The sequence below is a fragment of the Pseudophryne corroboree genome, chromosome 9 (genome assembly GCF_028390025.1).
Source record: "Pseudophryne corroboree isolate aPseCor3 chromosome 9, aPseCor3.hap2, whole genome shotgun sequence".
Taxonomy (NCBI): Eukaryota; Metazoa; Chordata; class Amphibia; order Anura; family Myobatrachidae; genus Pseudophryne; species Pseudophryne corroboree.
In genome coordinates this window covers 331,823,550-331,836,590 of record NC_086452.1, presented here as the reverse complement: position 1 = coordinate 331,836,590, position 13,041 = coordinate 331,823,550, and positions in this window count along the sequence as shown.

Genomic DNA, 13,041 nt, shown 5'->3' with positions numbered 1-13,041 from the left:
AACTCTCCGAAACAGATCAGTTTTCCAGTATATCTCTGCTTCATCACAAGTGTGTCCAATTTGCACTCATGTATCCGTGAAAAAACAAAGCCACTAAATAATCCATCCAAGGCGGGAAGTATACTAAGTGCAGGCACTGTGCCCGAAGAAAGTAAAAAGGCTCTCTACAGTGCAGAGAAGCACACAGTATTGTCTTTATTATTTCACTATTTACATGCAGTCCATTTGTGGCATTGGATGGGAAGTGGAGGTGCCGGCCACCAGGTCATGCTTACTGTTTAGAAGCAACCAGTGCTGCGCTGTTATTATTTGGCCTATCTCCCCCATTGGCTGCTACAGAGAGCGCACTAGGGAAGTACAGGTAAACAGGTACAATCAGTAACAGGTAGGAGGGATGGATTATGGAGTTGAGTAAGGATGACTGTGTGGCTGCGTTTCATATGGGAAAGGCTGTATTAGGTACTTGAGGTTGTATAGGTTCCTTCAGTTAAGAATCTATGGTGTATTGCATACTATAGGTGCCTTTTATTTCTGAGTGTATACTGGTCTGGGGTATTCTAAATGACAGAGGGCCAGATGTACTAAGCCTGAAAAGTGATAGTACCAGCCAATTGGCTCCTAACTGTCATTTTTCAAACACAGCCAGTGACATGACAGTTAGGAGCCGATTGGCTGGTGCTTTATCACAGTGATATTTATCACTTTTCAGGCTTAGGACATCCTCCCCTTAAACCTCGTATGTGAATCGCATCAAAACCATAGCTTCATCTACAGAGTAATAAGGGAGTATTGATTAACAAACATTAACGTCTCCTTTCAATTCTAATGGGCCCTACACACTGGCCAACATGACTGCACGATATGAACGATCTTGTTCATTAATGAACGAGATACCGTTCATATTGTGCAGTGTGGAGGCTCCAGCGATGAACGATGCGCGGCCCCGCACTCGTTCATCGCTGGTCCCCCGTCGGCTGTACATGCAGGCCAATATGGACGATCTCGTCCATATTTGGGCTAAAACAGACGAGGCGGCTGGCTCCGCCCGGCAAAAATCCGTCCAGCTTTAAACCGCTGCCGTGATGTAAAGACACATGCAGCGCAATGTGTCCTAACACACGGCACAGGTCCCGTTGCAACCGGAACTATCCACTGGAAGGTCCGGCTGCCGGGCCGTCTTTGCAGCCAGTAAACCGTGTGTGTGAAGGGGAGCTTTCACACACAACAGTTTTTTCCCGAGCCGTGTCTAATGCTGCACATGCGCACAGCATCACACACGGCTCAAAGTCGTCCTGTGTGAGCGACTCTGCCGGTTTCTCCCGAATGGCAAAAAGCCGGACAAAGTTTGTCCGGCTTTCTGCCATCCGGGAGAAATCGCCGCGTGTGTTACAGCCCTAAGAGCCTGCACTTCAATGCAGCCAGGTGACGGGGGAGTGAAGAAACTTCACTCCCCCCGTCACTGCCCCCCCGCCGCCGGGTCGCTCGTCTGCTGTATCCGCTGTCGGGCAGCTCGGCGGCGGATCGGCCAGTGTGTAGGGCCCATAAGAATATGTGTAACGCATGGTAGTAAACATTGAAAATAGTTTTCAGGGATGCTTTGCTGCTGAGCCGATACATAATGTACAACACTTTCTCAGATCCTCTTCACTGTGGGGTCAATTCAGTTACGGGCAAATTGCGGGTAGTATATATCCACACCAGCATTAGAACACTAGCAACTCCTCCCTAAATTGCCCTGATTTTGCCCCCTGAATTGAGTACAATAGTTGGCAGCCCTATAGGGGCTACAGTAAATATAGCTGCATTACTGGCATCACTCCTAATTGAATCTATCCCTAAATATCAATATATAACATGTAAATCCTGGGGCTATCCCTAGAAATCAGGTGTATTGGTAGGTACAGGAGGCACCTGCTAATGCATATATGCAGGGTATTAGTGTTTGATTTTCCTTGTACTCATTGCTACAGAAGACATAAATGCATTGCTTTGCAGAGCGCTCTGGCAATGAATGAGTTAATCATTTGTGACCTCTGACCTTTCAGTAGGCCACATAGTAGGGTCATACAGCTGCAGCGCCACCACACTGACATTTCTCCCCACCGCCTAGTGAACTAAATTCTTCCATTGTCTTCTCTGGTTTGTCTGCTTTCTCCTGTTGACAGCAAAGGACGATTGGCAGAGAGCATAGAAAGGGCGGTGGAGGACAGGGGGGGGGGGGGGGGGGGGGCAGTGCTGGCACGCAGCACCCTATCAATGCCTCATTGTGTGCTGAGAACTAGTTATACTTACCAGCTGTAAGAGGAAAACAAGTGCTACATAATCACAGCTAACCCACCTAGCAAGAGGAAGCTCTGGAATGGTTTTAGAGGGTGAACTGTAAATAAATACACAAGATACCTGACATGTATTATTAGACTAATAGGTACAGTACAAACATTAAACAAAAAATAGACTAATGTAAGAAACAACAACAAAACCTACAAGCGTCTTCTGTCAGAGCCAGTCATTTAACCACTAGTTATCTCTTGTCTCTCAGGTATTCTCTGAAGTAAGTAACACCTGTCATCTATTAGTGACCCACAATTTACAGCATTCTTTGGGGCAGATGTATTAAGCCTGGGGAAGGCATAAAGAAGTGAAAAAGAGGTTATTATAACGCACCAGCCAATAATCTGCAATATGTAAATTGACAGTTATGAGCTGATTGGCTGGTGTGTTATCACCATGCACTTATCACCGCTTTTTCACTTCTTTATGCCTTCTCCAGGCTTAATACATCTGCCCCAAATTGTTCATTATCACTGGGACTTTTCTTCATAGCTAAAATACAACTTACAAATCCTTTATGTACAAAGATGACACTTTTCATATACCTGCTAATCTGACTGAATCTGAGGTAAACTTTGTGCTAAATCTGCTTTTATAACTTACTTTTCAACTGCTGTAATCTAGATAGAATTGATGCAAAAACAAATTTAATGGTAGTTAGGTATTTCAGCCCAGATAATTACTGCAGGAAAATAGGGCCTGTTACAATATACAGTATTGGTCATATTGCACATTGTATACCCTCAAATGGGCGTTCACTTGCGTCATCAGTGACAATGTCCCATCTGGTGTGCTGCACGTCAGATGGGACAACCTCGCTGACGATTCCACACAGTTGAATGCGGGATGTACCGCTGTATCGTGCGTTTGGACACCAGATCGTGCAGTGTGTAAGGCTGCACAATATTTTGGTAAATAGACTGCCCTGTTGCATGAAAAGCACATTGTTCTGATGTGTACCTGAAGAAAGTGAAAAATCGGGTTAAAAGATGTGAGAATGAAAATTCTAGAGATGTGCGGTTCGGTTCTCGAGAAATCCAAATCCAGACCTGTCTCATGTCCCAAGTTATTAGCCTAACATACCTAATTTAGGGGTCGACAGTTAATAGGTTGACATGATAGGCTCGACACTCAAATGGTCAAAAGGTTGACAAGGTCAAAAGGTCAACAGTTAAAAGGTCGACAGGGTCGGAAGGTCAACATAAAAAAAAGTTGACACACATATGGCTGACACTTTTTTTTTCAGGATTTTGTTGTTTTTACAACTTTTACTATCCATGTCACAAACTATTACCCTTAGTAACCTTGTGGCGAGTGAAGCGTGGCGTGGGACGTATTTCAACAAATTTGGGTGAAATATGTTTAAAAACACAAAATAACACAAAAAGGTTGACTTTTTGTGTGTCGACCTTTTGACCCTTCCAGCCTTTTGACTCTCGACCTTTTGACCATGTCGACCTTTTGACCCTTTCTACCTTTTGACTGTCGACACTATTGTGTCAACCTTTATAATGTCTATCTTCTGTATTACACCTGTAGATGTTGCCAAGTCACAGCAGTCCATCCTCACTGTATGGAAGCACTTTACAAGGGGGCTTGCTATCTTTCACTGCAGCATAGGTAATACATTTATAATCCAGAGGCAGTCACTTGCTCAGTTTACTGAATGGATTCAGAAGGCTTTTTGTGATATACTCCACATGAACAGATATTTATTAACCACTAATCTCCCACTGTCCAATGGATAAACACAGTAGGTCAAGTAATCCAGATCACTGAGCAGTATCTCAGCACATATATTAACTTTCAGCAAGATAACTGGTCTTATTTACTACTGAAAGCTGAGTTTGTATGTATACAAAACACTCTAAACCAATCCACTAACTATACACCAGACTGACAGCTTTGGTTTCCATTCAAGAACCTACCATGAGCAGGATGCAATCTATTAGTTATTCCTGAGTTACATCAAACCATACTTGCCTACCTGACCCTCTCCATGAGGGAGAAAATGCTCTGTTCCTGGACTTTCCTGGTAATGTATGATTGCCATCACTTGTGGTGAAATGCCTTTCTTATCAATTAACTAGCTCACCACAGGTGATGGCAATCATAAATTACCAGGAAAGTCCAGGAACAGAGCATTTTCTCCCTCATGGAGAGGGTCAGGTAGGCAAGTATGCATCAAACTATCCATGATACACACTGAGCATTACTCCGATCTCAGTCAAGGATTCAACAGAAATCTGGTCTGCACCATAGACATACCGAGTAAGCCAGCAAGTATGGCTCTCCACAATAATACTTTGTTTAGACAACCACCACAAAGATTATTGAATGCTATATTGGTGCTTTTTGAATTACAAAAAACATTATCTATTATTAAAATGTGAATTTCAGCTGCCAAACGCCAAACAAAAGATACATTCAATATTTACTTTCACCTGCATATCAATCCCTAAAACCTCCCAAAACTTCTCCATTGGTTTGAGTCCAGGCATTTCTAGTGGAAGATATCCATGATTCCAACAAGGTGAAAAGCCAACACCACTACCTTGTCAAGTGGAAAGGCTCTATGGTGGCTGTAATGTTCTGGGAACCTGCAGCAGATATTCATAAGTGATATTCATGAGTGAAAGGATTTCACTCCTCCATCTGATTGTTGCCATGGAAGAAGGGGGTTCCAAGCTGGTACAATGCCTGACTCAACCAGCTTCTCTGTCTCTAGACCCCTGACTATTCCTGAGATTTGCTATCTTGAGGTCCCATATTCAACCTCTCAGAGCCGGCCCTAACCAATATGATGCCCCAGGCAAGATTTTGGCTGGTGCCCCCTAGCACCACCGCTGGTTCCGCCTCTCACCTTGCACCTCTTTCCCAGCACCATCACTCCTCACCCATAGCAGTCCTTATTTTGGTGTTTGTACCCCCTATATTTTAAATAGGAACAGTTCACACATTTGGCGCACAGCCCAAAAAGGGGTGTGTTTTTGCTGGCAAGGGGCATGGCCACACAATAATATCCCCAAATCCAATTACGCCACACAGTACTGCAACTTTATTCACATTTGATCATGCAAAAGTGTCCATAATTCATATTACATCCCACAGTAGTATCACTATATCTTATAAACGTTACTCCTCACAGTAGAGCCCCTTATTCACATTACATCACACTGAATTGCTCCTTATTCACATTATACCACACCCTATTGCACTTTATTCACATTAGACGACACAGTAGTGCCCTTTCTATACGCAACGCCATAGTAGAGCACCTTATACACATAATGCCACACATTAGTAATGCATTTATACACAATTCCACACAGTAATGCCCCTTACACATATGAGACACATTAATGTCCTTATAAACATAATGCGCCTTACACATTATGACAACCTTTATTAATGCCCTTTTACACATAATGTCCCTTACACATATGTCGCACATTAATAATGCTCTTATACACATAATGACACACAGTGCCGCCTACACAATTGCTGCACATTATTAGTGCCCCTATACACATAATGACACACATACAGTAGTACCCTGTTACACATATGCCGCACATTATTAATGCCCTTATACACATAATGACACATATAGTGTCCCTTACACATATGTTGCACATTATTAATGCATTTTTACATGACATACATAATGCTCCTTACACATATTCCGAACACTACTGCACAACCAACCCACTCACATGCACACAGCACTCACACTGCCACTAACACTGTGACCTCTGCCTCTGCTTGGATAGAGATGTCTCCTCATAAATCTTGCCTCAATGCTAACGTCGGGCATACCTTTTTTTATGAAAATGCATCTTATTTGCATTTGCTATGTGGCTAGGATGCACAAGCAGCTTCTGCTGATTAAACTGATATGCAGCATGCCTATATACTGTGTGAGACTGTGGCTGTATCTGCATATGAAATGCTACACACAGAATATAGGCATGCCGCATATCATTTTAATCAGCAGAAGCTGCTGATGCCCCTAGGCATATCAAATGCCCTAGGCAATTGCCTAGTTTGCCTATGCCTATGGCCGGCTCTGCAACCTCTGCCCTTAAAAGTGCAGTACACTAAAGGCTGATCCTGCTATTGAAATCTTCCAAACCAGTATCCATTATACACATATCATAAATCCTGACAGACAGCACATTTTGTGCAAATTGTAGTGACTTAGATCAGGGCTATAAGCTTAAGCCTTGAGGAGTTGACATATCTAAGGACAAATTGCAACATAAGCCCAACAAACATAGCCAGTAACTTGAGATCTACAAAACAGATAAATTATTGATGCAATGTGGACCACTGCCAGCCAAAGCGCATCCATCAATCATTCAAAATAAATTGTTGAAACATCTGCAATATGTCAGCTGAGGCAGCTCCTGTCCCCGTGATGAAAGGCTTCCCATTTATCAATAACACTACTAGCCAGGAAGACTTTGGACTTGAAGCAGACTCCTTATCTGCAATGCAATCTCTCCTGACATACTCACCTTTGGTTTTATACATCCCCAACTTACACACATGGACTGTCTGTGTTGGTTGGTTCACTACATGTTAGAGCCTAAAATACAAAACTGTTACAGGGTAGAAGAGGCAATGATCCCAGCTGTCGCGGAGCATCACTACTGACAAAGACAAGTTATGGGCACTTTCCATGGCACAGATATATTAGCAGCTAAAACTACTTCTGACCTGTTTGTAACAGTGGGACCATATTCCATAGCACCATATCCACTAGTCTCACAAGGGAGTATAGTATGAAATGGACATTTCCAGAAAACAACTGTTGTTTCTATGGAAATGTGTTACAGATATATGTTATGATGCAAAGCACAGAATTATGACATTTGTTTTCTGGAACATGTTGTGCCCGCAGCTTTACAGTAGCTGCTGCCTTTTCTTTATAGCAAGAAAGTCTAATTGGTACTGAGGTGGGTGGTTTGAAGGGGTTGGTATTGGGAGACTGGAGTTTGGGATCCCGGAGGTCACCATACTGACCCCGGGATCAGGGTCGCCAGATTGCCGGGGGGGTAAAGGGGGACTCGCTGCCCTCGCCACGCAGCGGGCTCGGTGGCTTGCCACAGGTACTATTCCTAGTCTGTGGGTGTCATGGACACCCACGAGTGGGAATAGTTCCTGCTAGTTGGCATGCCAACTGTCAGGCTGGCTGGAGTTCGGGATTCTGGTGTTGGTATAGTGATCGGCGGGATCCCGACCGCCGGTCACATGACTACATCCCGTTTGAAGGCTGCAGAGCACATGGCCCCGGGGGACCTAGAAGAGTAGGTATATCAGCTAAATGTTTTACTAGGCCCGTATTTAGATAGAATACTTTCACAATGCTAAGTAGATTGAGGGTGTGAAGGCACAGGTGTAACCTATTCACAATTGTTCTGAGGCAGGTATCAGTCTAGCCCCCTTGGAGAGGCTACAGTAGTAATATGAGGAAGGCTGAAATATCACCACTTCTTTAACCCTGTGCATATCAGATGTGTACATACTTACCTACTCTCCATGGGGGCGAGGCCAATATAACGCAAATCTCTAATTGTGTTATTTCTGTCCAGTCCCCTCGTCTCAGATTCATGATTCACAATATGTTGTCACAAGGGAGTTTGGCCTAATGCACAGCTAGTCCAGTCCCACCCTGATCACTGAAACTTGCATCTCCTCTCCGGCCTTCATCTGGAGAGATTTATAAAGTAAATATGGGTGTGTTGCATCAAAAGTTCAGAAGTCAGTCTAATTGGGAGACAGGGCAGACAGGGTATGGATTGTTTGGGCCATGAATCTTAAGAGTCTAGTGCCTCAATGATGGGTAAGGTGCTAGCATAGTGAGCTACAGGGAAGGGTTCTAAAAAAGGGACAAATATACTATAGAGTGGTCAAGAAATGGATTTCTGTAATAACCATGCACCAACTCTACACCTAGGTATAGCGCATAATTTGGGAAATGTATTCTTCCACTTGGTAAGTGGGAAAGAAGTTCCTGTTTCTGGGATTATTTTCACTTACACTTAGCTCTGCATAGCCTGCTTTTGCGAGAACACCCTGTCGTTAACTAGTTCTGCCTCATTGGTCAAATATGTGAATAAAATATGTATGACTCTGTACTGTCTGTAATTGCATGCACAGTGCAAGATACACTTTGCAAATGGGCATACTGTATGTTCAATTCTGCTGAAGCACCTCTGTGTGCAGGCACATAAGGGGTTAATTTAATTTCTCCTTCTTCAATGATCATTTGCTGCTAGTTTACCCTGCTTGAGCAATTGTCCTGTCATATAAAGATTTTGAACACTTTAACAGATCTGGTGACTCCTTAGGGTCAGCTAGTGACCTTGATTGCAAAGATCCAAAAATGTGGTCACATATATTTCCAAGGGCGTAGCTACCATAGGTGCAGACAGTGCAGATGCTATGGGGCCCAGAGCTGAGAGAGGTGCACCTTTCCTGTCACAGTTACATGTGTTATACTGTATATATTTTTTGCCATTGGGTGGTACGTAGGGGTCCTTTCAAACTTTTCCTTGGGGCCTGCAATATATCTAGGTATGCCCCTGGACCTGCTCATTGTAGTGTGGTATAGAATGAACTGGAGGGCATTTTTATGTTATATAATATGAACCAGGGCACTTTAATGAGGCACAATATGAACAGGGAGCACTTTATATCATAATGTGAATTGGGGATACTGTGCAGCATAATGTGCACTACTGGCAGCTCTGAAATGTGGCACAGGGTGAATATAAGCACTACTATGATTCATAAAAGAAACTAGGGTGGCACTACTATGGGGCATAACATTAAATAAGGCTCTACTATGGTTCAGAAAATGAACTAGGGCACTATTATAGGGCATAAAATTAACAACTGCTGCAGAGAAGTGTCTCTCTAGAAGCATTGGGACAGGGGCCCCTTCAAAATGTTGCTATGGTTCCCACAAAGTTCTGGCTACGCCCCTGTATATTTCTATGGGAGATGAAACACATCAAAAAATATTGTTCGTAATTGTCAATCTGTATATACAGTGCATCCGGAAAGTATTCACATCACTTCACTTTTTCCACATTTTGTTATGTTACAGCCTTATTCAAAAATTTTATAAATTCATTTTTTTCTTTCAAAATTCTACACACAATACCTCATGACAACGTGAAAAAAAGTTTTTTTGAGATTCTTGCTAATTTATTAAAAATAAAAAAACTAAGAAATCACATGTACATAAGTGTTCACAGACTTTGCACACTACTTTGTTGATGCACCTTTGGCAGCAATTACAGCCTCAAGTCTTTTTTAATATGATGCCACAAGCTTGGCACACCTACCTTTCGGCAGTTTCGCCCATTCCTCTTTGCAGCACCTCTCAAGCTACATCAGGTTGGATGGGAAGTGTCGGTGCACAGCCATTTTCAGATCTCTCCAGAGATGTTCAATCGGATTCAAGTATGGGCTCTGGCTGGGCCACTCAAGGACATTCACAGAATTGTCCTGAAGCCACTCCTTTGATATCTTGGCTGTGTGCTTAGGGTCGTTGTCCTGCTGAAAGATGAACCGTCGCCCCAGTCTGATGTCAAGGAGCACTCTGGAGCAGGTTTTCATCCAGGATGTCTCTGTACATTGCTGCATTCATCTTTCCCTCTATCCTGACTAGTCTCCAAATTCCTCCAACTGAAAAACATCCCCACAGCATGATGCTGCCACCACCATGCTTCACTGTATGGATGGTATTGACCTGGTGATGAGTGAGCCTGGTTTCCTCTAAACATGATGCCTGGCATTCACGCCAAAGAGTTTAATCTTTGCCTCATCAGACCCGAGAATTTTGTTTTTCATGGCCTGAGAGTCCTTCAGGTGCATTTTGGCAAACTCTAGGCGGGCTGCCATGTACTTTTTACTAAGTAGTGGCTTCCGTCTGGCCACTCTGACAAACAGGCCTGATTGGTGGATTGCTGCAGAGATTGTTGTCCTTCTGGAAGGTTCTCCTCTCTCCACAGAGGAATGCTGTAGCTCTGACAGAGTGACCATCAACCCGGGTTCTTGGTCACCTCCCGGACTAGGGTCCTGACTCCCCCGATCGCTCAGTTTAGATGACCAACCAGCTCTAGGAAGAGTCCTGGTGGTTCCGAACTTCTTCCATTTACGGATGATGGAGGCCACTGTGTTCATTGGGACCTTCAAAGCAGCAGATATTTTTCTGTACCCTTCCCCAGATTTGTGCCTCAAGACAATCCTGTCTCGGAGGTCCACAGACAATTCCTTTGACTTCATGCTTGGTTTGTGCTCAAACATGCACTGTCAAGTGTGGGACCTTATTTAGACAGGTGTGTGCCTTTCCAAATCATGTCCAATCAACTGAATTTACCACAGGTGGACGCCAATTAAGCTGTGGGAACATCTCAAGGATGATCAGAGGAAACAGGATGCACCTGAGCTCAATTTTGAGCTTCATGGCAAAGGCTGTGAATACTTATGTACCTGTGATTTCTTAGTTTTTTAGTTTTAATACATTTGCAAAAATCTCCCAAAAACTTTTTCCACATTTTCATTATGGAGTAATGGGGGTCATTCCGAGTTGATCGTAGCTGTGCTAAATTTAGCACAGCTACGATCGTTAACTCAGATATGCGGGGGGACGCCTAGCACAGGACTAGTCTGCCCCGCATGTCAGTGCCGGCCCCCCCACACAAATACAAAAGCATCACACAGCGGCGATGCCTTTGTATTTGAGGAGTAACTCCCGGCCAGCGCAGCCCCTGCGGCTGGCCTGGAGTTGCTCGCCGCTCCCGCTGCCCGCAGCGGCTGCGTGACACGTCACGCAGCCGCCGCGGCCCGCCCCCCCAATGGTCCGGCCATGCCTGCGTTGGCAGACCCCACTCCCCCTAAACGTCGGCTTAATGCCGCCGTTCAGCCCCCTCCTGACCAGCGATCGCCTTTGTCTCAGAGGCGATCGCTGGACACCGACAACTACCATGTGCCGGCGCACTGCGGTGCCGGCGCATGCGCATTTCCGACCCGATCGCTGCGCTGCAACAAACTACAGCGAGCGATCGGGTCGGACTGACCCCCATTGTGTGTAGAATTTTGAGGGAAAAAATTAATTTATTCCATTTTGGAATAAGGCTGTAACATAACAAAATGTGGAAAAAGTGAAGCGCCGTGAATACTTTCTGGATGCACTGTAATTCTAATTCATAAAGCGAGGTCCTGAATATATGCCAATTTTAGAAAGCTGTTTAATTACAAATATATAGACATGGAGCATTAGTATACATAGGCAAAACTAGACATTTGGTAATGTGTGGTCCCAGTTACAGCACTTCGTCACAAATTGTGTTACTTTTCTTGACCATTTGTCACTGTGTCTCATGACCAATGGTTAGGTTACAGAGATTTCTTGCTTTTCTTTTATTCTTAGAATTTTTTTTAACCATTTATGTTTATCAATAACTGCTAAAAAAAAAACGTTCACAATAAATTTAAAGGAAATTGTTGATGAAATAAATGACTTTCAATTGTAGAAATTTGGTAACAATTGAATACATACAACCCTATTTTGTTGTATGTGTTTTGAGTAAACAGTAAAGGTGCGTACACACGGTGAGATAAATCTGTAAGATTTTGACTATGCAGTCAAAATCTTATGAAAAGTTAGTGCATATCTCAAGTAGTGATGTGCACCGGAAATTTTTCGGGTTTTGTGTTTTGGTTTTGGATTTGGTTCCGCGGCCGTGTTTTGGATTCGGACGCTTTTTGGCAAAACCTCCCTGAAATTTTTTTGTCGGATTCGGGTGTGTTTTGGATTCAGGTGTTTTTTTACAAAAAACCCTCAAAAACAGCTTAAATCATAGAATTTGGGGGTCATTTTGATCCCATAGTATTATTAACCTCAATAACCATAATTTCCACTGATTTTCAGTCTATTCTGAACACCTCACACCTCACAATATTATTTTTAGTCCTAAAATTTGCACCGAGGTCGCTGGATAACTAAGCTAAGCGACCCAAGTGGCCGACACAAACACCTGGCCCATCTAGGAGTGGCACTGCAGTGTCAGACAGGATGGCACTTCGAAAAAATAGTCCTCAAACAGCACAAGATGCAAAGAAAAAAAGAGGTGCAATGAGGTAGCTGTGTGACTAAGCTAAGCGACCCAAGTGGCCGACCCAAACACCTGGCCCATCTAGGAGTGGCACTGCAGTGTCAGACAGGATGGCACTTCAAAAAAATAGTCCCCAAACAGCACATGATGCAAAGAAAAAAAGAGGCGCAATGAGGTAGCTGTGTGACTAAGCTAAGCGACCCAAGTGGCCGACACAAACACCTGGCCCATCTAGGAGTGGCACTGCAGTGTCAGACAGGATGGCACTTCGAAAAAATAGTCCTCAAACAGCACAAGATGCAAAGAAAAAAAGAGGTGCAATGAGGTAGCTGTGTGACTAAGCTAAGCGACCCAAGTGGCCGACCCAAACACCTGGCCCATCTAGGAGTGGCACTGCAGTGTCAGACAGGATGGCACTTCAAAAAAATAGTCCCCAAACAGCACATGATGCAAAGAAAAAAAGAGGCGCAATGAGGTAGCTGTGTGACTAAGCTAAGCGACCCTAGTGGCCGACACAAACACCTTGCCCATCTAGGAGTGGCACTGCAGTGTCAGACAGGATGGCAGATTTAAAAAA